At 42.2% G+C, this 13,933-nt stretch overlaps 1 protein-coding gene across 2 annotated transcripts in view; it reads left to right on the top strand.

The window, feature by feature from the left end:
• The window catches only part of pcdh19 (protocadherin 19), a 557,670-nt gene that overhangs the window by 421,528 nt on the left and 122,209 nt on the right, over positions 1-13,933 (top strand). The gene's annotated exons all lie outside the window — the stretch shown is intronic.

Below are 13,933 nucleotides of genomic sequence, written 5' to 3'. Positions count from 1 at the left end.
ACGAGAGGATGAATACAGTACCTGGAACTCCCCAGTAGTCAGTCAGAACTGAAGAAGCTTTTCGGATGAGAGGTGAAACATCTTCAAGAATCTCAGGCTACGTTTACATTAGACCGTATCTGTCTCATTTTCTTCGCGGATGCACTGTCTGTTTACATTAAACCACCTGGAAAAGCCAGGAAACGGGAATCCGCCAGTGTCCACATATTCAGTCTAGATCGTATCTGGTCCGGTGCTGTGTAAACATTGAGATACGCGAATACGCTGTGCTGAGCTCTAGCTGGCGTCCTCATTGGACAACGTCACTGTGACATCCACCTTCCTGATTCGCTGGCGTTGGTCATGTGACATGACTGCTGAAAAACGGCGCGGACTTCCGCCTTGTATCACCTTTCATTAAAGAGTATAAAAGTATGAAAATACTGCAAATACTGATGCAAATACTGCCCGTTGTGTAGTTATGATTGTCTTTAGGCTTGCCATCCTTCCACTTGCAAGTAGTAAGTGATATGCGCTGGGATCACACACACAGCGGCTCAGTCCCGAATCGTGGCTTGTGCACTTCACTCGCGCACTGTGTGAGCTGCGCAGGGCCAGAGTGCGCACCCTCCAGAGGGCACTCGCTGTTCAGGGCGGAGTGATTTGGAGCGCAGGATGCCTGCGGAGCCGAGCATATCCGTGTATTGGTGTTGCTGTGTGCACGGCTAACAGTTTTAGTGTAAACGCGAATCGTTTTAAGAACGTTAATCTGATGATCCGCTGATTCGACGTAATGTAAACGTAGCCTCAAACAAGTCCAGTTGCATCCTTGAGCACCAACAGTTTATGATGACCTGATGGAGAACCTTCACAGACACATTCCTACAGTGAAAAGCATGGTGGTGGCAGCATCATGCTGTGGGGATGTTTTTCATCTGCAGGGACAGGAAAGCTGGTCAGGATTGAAGGAGAGATGGATGGCAGTAAATACAGGGCAATTCTGGAGGAAAACTTGTTTGAATCGGCCAGAGGTTTGAGACTGGGATGAAGGTTCACATTCCAGCAGGACAATAACGCTAAACATACTGCTAAAGCTACACCAGAGTGATTTAAAGGGAAACATTTTAATGTCTTGGAATGGCCTAGTCAAAGCCCAGACCTCAATCCAAATGAGAATTTGTGGCATAACTTGAAAATTGCTGTACACCAACACAACCCATCTAACTTGGAGTTGGAGAAGTTGTGCTTTGAGGAATAGGCAACAATCCCAGTGGCTAGATGTGCTAAGCTAATAGAGACATACCCCAAGAAACTTGTAGCTGTAATTTCAGCAAACGGTGGCTCTAGAAAGTATTGACTTTGGGGGTTGAATACCTATACACACTTCAGATTTCTGTTTTTTCATCGTAATTATTGTTTATGTCACAATAAACAAAAAACAATTTGCACCTTTAAAATGGTAGGTGGCGGCACGGTGGTGTAGTGGTTAGCGCTGTCGCCTCACAGCAAGAAGGTCCTGGGTTCGAGCCCCGGGGCCGGCGAGGGCCTTTCTGTGCGAAGTTTGCATGTTCTCCCCGTGTCCGTGTGGGTTTCCTCCGGGTGTTCCGGTTTCCCCCACAGTCCAAAGACATGCAGGTTAGGTTAACTGGTGACTCTAAATTGACCGTAGGTGTGAATGTGAGTGTGAGTGGTTGTCTGTGTCTATGTGTCGGCCCTGTGATGACCTGGTGATTTGTCCAGGGTGTACCCCGCCTTTCGCCCATAGTCAGCTGGGATAGGCTCCAGCTTGCCTGCAACCCTGTAGAAGGATAAAGCGGCTAGAGATAATGAGATGAGATGAAAATGGTAGGCATGTTGTGTAAATCAAATGGTGCTAACCCTCCCAAAAGTCAAGTTAAGTTTATTTTTAATAGCACTAACATTATTGCAAAGCAGCTTCACAGAAAATTAAAGACTTTAAACCTGAGCTAATTTTATCCCTAATTTATCCCCAATGAGCAAGCCTGTGGTGACGGTGGGAAGGAAAAACTCCCCCAGATGACATGAGGAAGAAACCTTAAGAAGAACCAGATTCAAAAAGGAACCCATCCTCATTTGGGTAATAACAGATAATGTGATTTATAAATAACTTGCTTCTATAACAGTGTCCTACGTAGTAACAAAGTGTAACTGTGAAACCAGGAAATTTGTTATAGTTTTAACATGAAGTCTGCTTTGTTGAAGTTATAAACTGTTCATTGATTGAAACTTGAGTGCAAAACTGTTCATGACAACTGCAGAACTAAAGTTAGCAAGTCAACTGTAGTCCTCAGCCATAAAAGCATTACTGTAAGTGTCCAGAGCCATCTTCCAAATGCGAATTTCAACTGTCCATATGGGACCGTCCTCCACAGGAGCAATGCAATGAGACTCCAGCCAGCCACAGGGCACCAGGATGGATCAGGCAGGTCTGAGGAGCGGAAGAGGTCAGCATCTCAGTCTCAGGATCAACATGTAACTCAGAGGGACAGATTGAGTGAAGGTGGCGAGAGAAAAAGAGAGAGAAAACACAGGTTGTTAGGTATGCCCAATGTCACCTAATAAGTAAGAACAGTATGTATTTTGTGCTGAGTGCAATCAGGGACTCCGGCAAAACTAACTCTAACAGCATAACTAAAAGGAGAGAGCCAGAAGGTAACACAGACATGAGGGCACCCTGGGACATAAAGCAGCCAGCCACTACACCATCAACAAACCCGAGTGAGTGGGGGGGCTGACAGCATCCATACATCCCAGTTTACCAAAACAGTATGTCTGAGGACCCTCCAGATCTACTACTTTACCTAACAAAACTATTAGCAAAAGGCTTGACAAAACAGATATGTTTTCACCCTAGACTTAAACACTGAGACTGCGTTTGAGTCCCAAACAGTATTTGAAAGGCTGTTCCATAACTGAGGAGCTTTGTAAGAAAAGGCTCTGCCCCCTGATGCAGCCTTCACTATATGAGGTACCAACAGATAGCTTGCACCTTTTGATCCAAGTAGGCATGGTGGGTCATAAAGAACAAGAAGTTGACACAGGTACTGTGGTGCGAGACCATTCAGTGCTTTTAAAGGTCAATAGTAGTATTTTATAATCAATACAAAATTTGATTGGGAGCCAGTGTGCATAAGATAGGGGTGATGTGGTCATATCTTCTACTTCTAGTAAGGACTCTTGCTGCTGCATTTTGAACTAACTGGAGCTTGTTTATGCACTTATTAGAACATCCAGTAAGGTAATAATCCAACCTAGAGGTAACAAAAGCATGAACTAATTTTTCTGCATCATGTAGTGATATTAGACAGTGGTGCTTGAAAGTTTGTGAACCCTTTAGCATTTTCTATATTTCTGCATAAATATGACCTCAAACAACATCAGATTTTCACGCAAGTCCTAAAAGTAGATAAAGAGAACCCAGTTAAACAAATGAGACAAAAATATACTTGGTCATTTATTTATTGAGGAAAATGATCCAATATTACATATCTGTGAGTGGCAAAAGTATGTGAACCTCTAGGATTAGCAGTTAATTTGAAGGTGAAATTAGAGTCAGGTGTTTTCAATCAATGGGATGACAATCAGGTGTGAGTGGGCACCATTTTATTTAAAGAACAGGGATCTATCAAAGTATGATCTTCACGACACATTTTTGTGGAAGTGTATCATGGCACGAACTAAGGAGATTACTGAGGACCTCAGAAAAAGCATTGTTGATGCTCATCAGGCTGGAAAAGGTTACAAAACCATCTGTAAAGAATTTGGACTCCACCAATCCACAGTCAGACAGATTGTGTACAAATTCAAGACCATTGTTACCCTCCCCAGGAGTGGTTGACCAACAAGGATCACTCCAAGAGCAAGGCATGTAATAGTCAGCAAGGTCACAAAGAGCCCCAGGGTAACTTCTAAGCAACTGGAGGCCTTTCTCACATTGGCTAATGTTAATGTTCATGAGTCCACCAACAGAAGAACACTGAACAACAATAATATGCATGGCAGGGTTGCAAGGAGAAAGCCACTGCTCTCCAAAAAGAACATTGCTGCTTGTGTGCAGTTTGGTAAAGATCATGTGGACAAGCCAGAAGGCTATTGGAAAAATGTTTTGTGGATGGATGAGACCAAAATAGAACTTTTTGGTTTAAATAAGAAGCATTATGTTTGGAGAAAGGAAAACACTGCATTCCAGCATAAGAACCTTATCCCATCTGTGAAACATGGTAGTATCATGGTTTGGGCCTGTTTTGCTGCATCTGGGCCAGGACAGCTTGCCATCATTGATGGAACAATTAATTCTGAATTATGCCAGTGAATTCTAAAGGAAAATGTCAGGACATCTGTCCATGAACTGAATCTCAAGAGAAGGTGGGTCATGCAGCAAGACAACAACCCTAAGCACACAAGTTGTTCTACAAAAGAATAGCTAAAGAAGAATAAAGTTAATGTTTTGGAATGGCCAAGTCAAAGTCCTGACTTTAATCCAATTGAAATGTTGTGGAAGGACCTGAAGCGAGCAGTTCATGTGAGGAAACCCACTAAGATCACAAAGTTGAAGCTGTTCTGTACAGAGGAATGGACTAAAATTCCTCCAAACTGGTGTGCAGGACTGATCAACAGTTACTGGAAATGTTTAGTTGCAGTTATTGCTGCACAAGGGGGTCACACCAGATACTGAAAGCAAAAGTTCACATATTTTTGCCACTCACAGATATGTAATATTGGATCATTTTCCTCAATAAATAAAATGACCAAGTATAATATTTTTGTCTCATTTGTTTAAGTGGGTTCTCTATAATCTACTTTTAGGACTTGTGTGAAAATCTGATGATGTTTTAGGTCATATTTATGCAGAAATATCGAAAATTCTAAAGGGTTCACAAATTTTCAAGTGCCACTGTATTTCTTATCTTAGCAATATTTCTGAGATGAAATCCTCGTAATCCTCATATTATTATCAATATGAGTTTCAAATGAAAGACTGGAGTCAATTATCACCCCGAGGTGCTTTACTACTGCACGTGAAGAAACAGAAAGGCCATCCAGAGTTACTGGTTAATCATAAAACCTACTTCTAGCTGCATGTGGTCCGAGTACAAGTACTTCTGTCTTGTCAGAATTAAGCAGAAGGAAGTTAATAAGCATCCGGTGTCTAATGTCCTTTATACATTCCTCAATTCTATTAAGCTGGTGTCTTTCACCTGGCTTTGCAGAAACAAACAACTGTGTGTCATCAGCATAACAGTGGAAACTAATACCATGTTTACGAATAATATCACCCAGAGGTAACATATATAAAGAAAAAAAGCAGTGGGCCTAAGACAGAACCTTGTGGAACACCAAAGTTTCCCTCAGTATGTCTTTAAAACATCAACAAAGTGATAGCGATTAGTTAAGTAAGACCTGAGCCAGGAGAGGACTGTTCTCTTAACTCCCACAACATTTTCTAGTCTACCCAGGAGAATGGAATGATCAATGGTGACAAAAGCTGCACTAAGGTCAGGCAATACAAGCAGGGATACACAGCCCTGATCAGATGCCAACAGTAGGTCGTTTACTACTTTAACCAGTGCTGTCTCTGTGCTATGATGAGGTCTAAATCCTGACTGATACATTTCATGGATGTTATTCCTATGTAGATATGAGCATAAATGCTGTGCCACAGCTTTTTCTAGAATCTTGGAGATAAAGGGGAGGTTTGATATCGGCTGATAATTGGACAGCTGACGGGTCAAGGTCAGGTTTTTTAAATCAGGGGTTTGATAACTTCTAGTTTAAAGGATTTGGGTGCATAGCCAATTCTATATACCCAAATTCTAGAATTTATTATTTTTAGAAGCGGTTCAATTGCTTCTGTTATTACCTGTTTGAAGAGTTGTGTGGGTAAGGGGTCTAGTACACAAGTTGAGGATTTTGATGCAGAGATTAATGAAATTAGTTTGATTTCTCTAAGGGGAGTAAAACATTCTAATTGCTGATCTGATAGTTATATTGTTAACCACAGGATTAATTAAATTGTCTGGCCTTAAATTAGTAGTTTGAATTATTTTGTCAGATATTTTTAATTTTGTCACTGAAAAAATTCATGAAGTTGTTGCTATTACATATTGCAGGTGTGTATGTGTCTCTAGTGGTCTTTTTCCTCATTAATTTTGCTGCAGTATTAATTAGAAATCTAGGATTATTTTTGTTATCCTCTATTAGGGTGGAGAGATATGTTGATCTAGCAGCACTAAGAGCTTTTTTAAATATATATATTTTTTACATTTGTGGCTTGATATGTCCTATCGTACTCTTCTGCTGCTATCCTCTGTCCTGCTGCAAACAGGAAATTTCCCCATTGTGGGATAATAAAGGTCTTCTTATCTTATCTTTTCCATACTTCAGGAAGCTCTCCTTCCATGCTAATGTGAATGCTACCAATTTTGTTTGACACCATTTACGTTCTAATTTTCGAGTGGTCCATTTTAAAGAGCAAGTATAATTGTTATACCAGGGTGCTAATTTTTTTCTCTCTGATCGTTTTTCTTTTAAGTGGAGCTACATTATCTAAAGTATCATGGAACGTTGACTAAGCATTCAGTTGCCTGATTAAGTTCTGCAGGGGCTGACAGTGGTCCAATCAAAGTTGATAACTCTGGGAGATTATTTATAAGACTCTGTGCAGTAGTTGATGTGAATGTACATTTAATACAGTAGCGTGGTGAGGTGCATATATTATTGCTCAGACATATTTTGAATAAGATGAGATAATGATCTGAGAACTTCAGACTGTGGAAGTGTGACTATTTTTTAAATTTAATCTGAATATTAGTATTAGCTCGAGAGTGTGACCACCATTGTGGGTAGGTCCTATGACATTCTGATTAACCCCTACTGAACCTAGAATGGACACAAATGCTGTTTTCAGAGGATCTTCAGGGTTATGGAAAGTTTATATTAAAATTTCCAACAACTAAAGCTTTGTCTAAGGAAATAACTGGGTTTGAGATGACATCTGCAAATTCAGAAAGAAATTCAGAATATGACCCCAGGGGCCTAGAAATAATAAGAATGGAATTGACTGGGTAGACTTATTTTTCAAGGCTACATACATTATATTAGTATGAAGAACTTCAAACGCATGAAGTTTATAACCAAGTTTTTGTGTTATGCCTGGATAATCATTATAAATAACTGTGATGCCTCCTCCCCTGCTAGCTAGATGAGGCTGGTATATATAACTGTATCCAGGAGGACTAGCTTCATTTAATGCTATATTTTCATTTGGCTTAATCCATGTTTCTGTGAAACACAGTACATTAAACTCCTGATCAGTAATAAGTTCATTAACAATTACTGCTTTAGATGTAAGAGATCTAATATTTAATAGTTCTACCTTTAGATTAAAAGGTGCTGGCATTGGCTCTACAATCAGTATGACCCAATTTTATATTAATTAGGTTATTAGAAAAAACTTGCTGAGTATTTCTACTTTTTTGTTTGGCTCAGGGAACAGACACAGTCTTGATGTTGTGGACCCTGAGTGATGACTCTGTGCAGCTAGCAGACAGTCAGTTTAGCCTGTTCATCTGCTCCCTGGCCTTGGCTCTGGATTGTCAGAAGTTAACTAGGCCTATTCTGAGACTATGAGCTATGCTGCAAGAAATGAGAGCTGCACCTTCCCAAGTAGGATGGATACTGTCCCACCCTAACAGGCCAGCAGTGGCCTCAAAATTAGTCCAATTATCTATAAAGCCCACACAGTTTTAAGAGCACCACCTGGACAACCAGCAGTTCAGAGAGCATAATCTGCTGTAAGATACATCACCATGCCACATTGGGATGGGACCAGGGGCCTCGTTTATAAAACTTTGCGCAGGATTTACGCCAGAAGATGGCGTGCGCACAGAAATATTCTGATTTATAAAACCGTGCGCATGCACGTTCCATGCCAATTTCCCTTTATAAATCACAATCCACTCTAAATTTGCAGTACCTGTGCGTACCTCAAGACACACCCACAACTGCCATGAATATTGATATCTATGGACAACATGCCCAAAACAGAAGGAAAGACAAAGAAGCGCAACTTCACCGACTGTGAAGTTGAAGTGCTAGTAGATGAAGTGGAGCAGCGTCGAGCTGTTTTGTTTGGAGGCCATAGTACAGGAGTTACAAATGCGAAAAAAACATGTGAATGGCAGCATGTGGCCGATGCGGTCAATTCTGTAGCTTCACAAGGCCGTACTATGGCAGAGGTAAAAAAAAATGGTCCGACATAAAGGTGGACGCCAAGAAGAGGATCGCGGCACACCGCCAAAGCATCGGTGCAACGGGCGGGGGGAAGGGGGAGCCGGAGCTCACCCCACTGGATCAAAAACTGGCTGGCATTATAGGGGAAACCCTCCTGAGTGGAGTTGTGCATGAGGAGGAGGGTGACACTGATGTTGGGCCACATGAACCAGCCGAGGACTCGGGTATGTAATTTTTTTTTTGGTTGTGTATCAAGGAACCACCTCACATTGCACGTGTGCCCCCCTTGTTTGAAATGGGTGTGAAATTAATTGAAATGAGTCTTCATCCAGAAAAAGTATTTTATTAACAAAATAATTCCCTTGCAGTTGCTGGGTGTGCCAGTGAGGCCAGCAGTGTGTCGGCTGCGGCAGCGGAGGTCCCAAGGACGTCCATGGCCTCCGATGCATGTGCATCCATGCCAAAACCAGCCACCAGTGTCCGTATCCTAACAGATTCAGTGCTGCAGGTGCAGCAGGAACATGTGGATGCTGTCCGCGAGGTCACCTGGGAGTTAAAAGAAATAAAAAATGAGTTGTCTGCATTAAATGCCAGCATTAAAGAATTTCTTAAAAAGTAATCATTTGTTTCCATACCTAATTATTTACAAGCGGCGCGTCACCTCCTCGCGCTGGCGCACGGCTCCTGCGTTTGGGTGGAATGCCTGGGGATAGGGATTGGGGTTGAGGTCAAGGTTGACCTCTTCAGCTTGCAAAGGCACATTTTGTAGCTGTCCCACATTGTGCAGCACAGGCCCTAACAATCCTACAGACCTTTTCGGGTCTGTAACATAGTGCTCCCCCCCGTGGCATCCAGACAACGCCATCTGCCCTTCAGGAGCCCTATGGTGCGCTCCACAACAGCGCGGGCCTGGCTGTGGCGCAGGTTGTAAGTGGTCTCCTCAGGCATTTGGGGGTTCATAAATGGCATGAGTAGCCACCGTTTCAGCAGATACCCACTGTCACCTACAACATACAGTGGGGCAAAAAAAGTATTTAGTCAGCCACCAATTGTGCAAGTTCTCCCACTTAAAAAGATGAGAGAGGCCTGTAATTTTCGTCATAGGTACACTTCAACTATGAGAGACAGAATGGGGGGAAAGAATCCAGGAAATCACATTGTAGGATTTTTAATGAATTAATTGGTAAATTCCTCAGTAAAATAGTATTTGGTCACCTACAAACAAGCAAGATTTCTGGCTCTCACAGACCTGTAACTTCTTCTTTAAGAGGCTCCTCTGTCCTCCACTCGTTACCTGTATTAATGGCACCTGTTTGAACTTATCAGTATAAAAGACACCTGTCCACAACCTCAAACAGTCACACTCCAAACTCCACTATGGCCAAGACCAAAGAGCTGTCAAAGGACACCAGAAACAAAATTGTAGATCTGCACCAGGCTGGGAAGACTGAATCTGCAATAGGTAAGCAGCTTGGTGTGAAGAAATCAACTGTGGGAGCAATTATTAGAAAATGGAAGACATACAAGGCCACTGATAATCTCCCTCGGTCTGGGGCTCCACGCAAGATCTCACCCCTTGGAGTCAAAATGATCACAAGAACGGTGAGCAAAAATCCCAGAACCACATGGGGGGACCTAGTGAATGACCTGCAGAGAGCTGGGACCAAAGTAACAAAGGCTACCATCAGTAACACACTACTCCGCCAGGGACTCAAATCCTGCAGTGCCAGACGTGTCCCCCTGCTTAAGCCAGTACATGTCGAGGCCCATCTGAAGTTTGCTAGAGAGCATTTGGATGATCCAGAAGAGGATTGGGAGAATGTCATATGGTCAGATGAAACCAAAATAGAACTTTTTGGTAAAAACTCAACTTGTCGTGTTTGGAGGAGAAAGAATGCTGAGTTGCATCCAAGGGACACCATACCTACTGTGAAGCATGGGGATGGAAACATCATGCTTTGGGGCTGTTTTTCTGCAAAGGGACCAGGACAACTGATCCATGTAAAGGAAAGAATGAATGGGGCCATGTATCATGAGATTTTGAGTGAAAACCTCCTTCCATCAGCAAGGGCATTGAAGATGAAACGTGGCTGGGTCTTTCAGCATGACAATGATCCCAAACGCACCGCCTGGGCAACGAAGGAGTGGCTTCATAAGAAGCATTTCAAGGTCCTGGAGTGGCCTAGCCAGTCTCCAGATCTCAACCCCATAGAAAATCTTTGGAGGGAGTTGAAAGTCCGTGTTGCCCAGCGACAGCCCCAAAACATCACTGCTCTAGAGGAGATCTGCATGGAGGAATGGGCCAAAATACCAGCAACAGTGTGTGAAAACCTTGTGAAGACTTACAGAAAACGTTTGACCCCTGTCATTGCCAACAAAGAGTATATAACAAAGTATTGAGATGAACTTTTGTTATTGACCAAATACTTATTTTCCACCATAATTTGCAAATAAATTCTTTAAAAATCAGACTGTGATTTTCTGGATTTTTTTTCTCATTTTGTCTCTCATAGTTGAGGTATACCTATGATGAAAATTACAGGCCTCTCTCATCTTTTTAAGTGGGAGAACTTGCACAATTGGTGACTGACTAAATACATTTTTGCCCCAGTGTAACTGAATGAGTAAAGGGTTGAATATTTAGAAATGGCCTAAGAATGGTTACAAATACTTTCAGGATTTACACATTAATCACCCGCACCCAGAAGCCAACCATCGTGCACAGCTCCAGCATCCAGTCTCCGCCCAACGCTGCTATGTCTCAATATAAATGAATCATGGGTTGAACAAGGCCACCGGGCGACAACATTTGTGAGGACCATGTCCACGTCACATATAACTTGGACACTGAGGGAATGAAAATGCTTCCAGTTAACAAAGGCAAATTCATTTTCACTCGGTGCCCTTATAGCAATATGAGTGCAGTCAATAGCACCGATCACATTTGGGAAATTGGACTTTGCTGCAAATTGCACTTTTTTATTTGCCTGTTCACCCACCGTGTAAGGAAACTTGATGTAGTTTGGTGATAAACCAATTACACCTCCTAACTCTTCTGGCAAAATGCGGCTGAAGGTTGGTTGCGATATCCCAGACCGGTCAGCCAGTTCTCACTGAAAAGTGCCAGTGGCCAGAAAGCCGATGCAAGTCAGCACTTACAGCGAGACTGGGATGGCATGATTCCGGTGGGTACCTCTCTCCAACGCTGGGCCCAACTCAGCTATCAGGTGTAAAAGGACAGCTCGTGGCAATCTGAATCGGCTCATGAGCCACTCATCGTCATTGGCCAACAAATCTTGTTGGTCTCTGAAGACTCGCTCTCTCCTAATTCTTCCATTTGCCACATCCTCCAGCAATGCCAAATCCCTCTTATATACTATTTACAGAGTAGGCAACCTAACAAGCAACATGTGTGATAGCCTAATGATCAATATTGAAAAATGACAACATGCATGAAAGCCATAAGTGGATAATTAACAAAACTTAGCCTACTGCTTATGTTGCAAAAACATACAATGTATAGCCTATCAATTTGTCTTTATTGCCTTAAATAAGATGTTATTTTTGACAAGTGCACAAAATTAAGGATTATAAATGTTAAGTCAGTCACGTCTTTGATGCGCGATGTTATGTTTGTGTTAAACTTCGATTATTGAACCAATTTTGGGTCATTCTCCCCATTTCCTCCTGAGGTCGCACTTTCTGCATTTCCTTTTTTTTTTGCACATACGCATGGGTCAGAGCTTGCGTGGAGGTACGCACATTTTACCGTCAAGTTCACTTTTTATAAATACCAAAGCTTGTGTAGAATGTGGCGTACGCATTCTTTTGTGTGTACGCATTGTTTATAAATGAGGCCCCAGAGCATATACTACAGCATAGGACGTTGCCTTCACTAATTTAAACACCTCTACAAAGTTACTCTTAGTAACCTCAGACTGATGAGGGTGTATATCATTAGTTCCTACATGGATAACTATCTTTGAGAACTTGTGCTTGCTTAGGACCCTAAGATTACCTGCTATGTCTAGCACCCTGGCTAAAGCTGACTGACTAAAGCTGCTGGTGCCCCTAAAGGCCTAGCTAATTTCATGTGTCATATGATAGCGTCTCTGAGAACCAGAGCTCTTTCAGGTTTTTCAGCAGGTGCATCACTGAGGAGAGCAAACCTATTTGACACTTGAAGTGGAGAGGATTGGTGCTCCTGTGGGCAAGCCTCAGCAGTAACCTTGGCTCTATGTTTATGCCACCAAGTCATAACCCATTTGCTCCGCTGTGAGGACTCTAATGCCAGAGTTGGGGGATTGCTAACTCCACCTAGGGCATCCAGACTTTCCTCTGCAAAAACTACACTGTTCTCATTCTCATTAACCTTCTCTAAAGTCTGGATATGCACCTCCAAAGCTGCAATCTTCTGCATCAGAGAACTAACTAATCTGCACTTATCACAAATAAAGCTATCACTAGTGATGGAGGAAGAATGACTAAACATCCTGCATTCAGCACACTGAACAAGCTGAAGATGTGCCATGATGAATGGATTCATGTACAGTACCTTAATCAAAGATCTGCTGATATTAAAGCAGATCTGATGTGGATGTCCTCTACTTACGGTCTTTGCGTGGGAGGTAAAAAACTTCCGGTCTTGGCATTCTTCAAAAAAAAAAATTAATTAAAATGCAGAAAAGGGAACGTAAAATACAATCAAAATAAATAAAAGATACTGGAAAATTATTTGCAGAGACAATAAAAAGATTAGTGATTAACGCCAACATTTACAGAAAAAAAGACTCATCGCAAACAACTCAGAAAACTGGAAGAGCACCGAACCTGGTGGTATATCTTGGTTGCAGCATGAGTCATTAAATCCAAATTAATTTAAATTAAATCCATTTTAATTCCAGCTTGCAATGTGACAAAACAGGACAATCACCAAGGGGAGTGAATACTTTTGCAAGGCATTGTATAAATACATCCTTACTCTGAAATCTAGCCTCTGGAAGAAGCAGAAAGATCCAACATTGCAGGTTTAAGGTGTGATGCTTGACAGTGGACTACTGACTCCCATTCTCAATGTTTTTCTCTTAGGAAAGGCAGCCTTGAACTGTTTTTACATGAACTGCTAAATCATAAAAGCAGGAAAAATAAGTACAGTAGGCATTGTCCTATTTCCTTCCATAGCTGGGTAGAGGAAATATTGCTCTGGAACAAATTAAGAGACCACTGCAAAATTATCAGTTTCTCTGGTACTACTACTTCTTGGTATGGGTTTAAGGAACATGATCATTTTTGTTTTATTCCATAAACTACTGACAACATTTGTCCCAAATTCCACAGAAAAAAAAATATTGCCACTTAGAGCATTTAATTGCAGAAAATAACAAATGGTCAAAAGAAGGGGCGGCATGGTGGTGTAGTGGTTAGCGCTGTCGCCTCACAGCAAGAAGGTCCGGGTTCGAACCCCGTGGCCGGCAAGGGCCTTTCTGTGTGGAGTTTGCATGTTCTCCCCGTGTCTGCGTCGGTTTCCTCCGGGTGCTCCGGTTTCCCCCACAGTCCAAAGACATGCAGGTTAGGTTAACTGGTAACTCTAAATTGACTGTAGGTGTGAATGGTTGTCTGTGTCAATGTGTTGGCCCTGTGATGACTTGGTGACTTGTCCAGGGTGTACCCTGCCTTTCGCCTGTAGTCAGCTGCGATAGGC

Source organism: Neoarius graeffei, chromosome 8 (genome assembly GCF_027579695.1).
Source record: "Neoarius graeffei isolate fNeoGra1 chromosome 8, fNeoGra1.pri, whole genome shotgun sequence".
NCBI classification, from domain to species: domain Eukaryota; kingdom Metazoa; phylum Chordata; class Actinopteri; order Siluriformes; family Ariidae; genus Neoarius; species Neoarius graeffei.
This window is presented reverse-complemented; position numbering and strand designations above follow the sequence as displayed.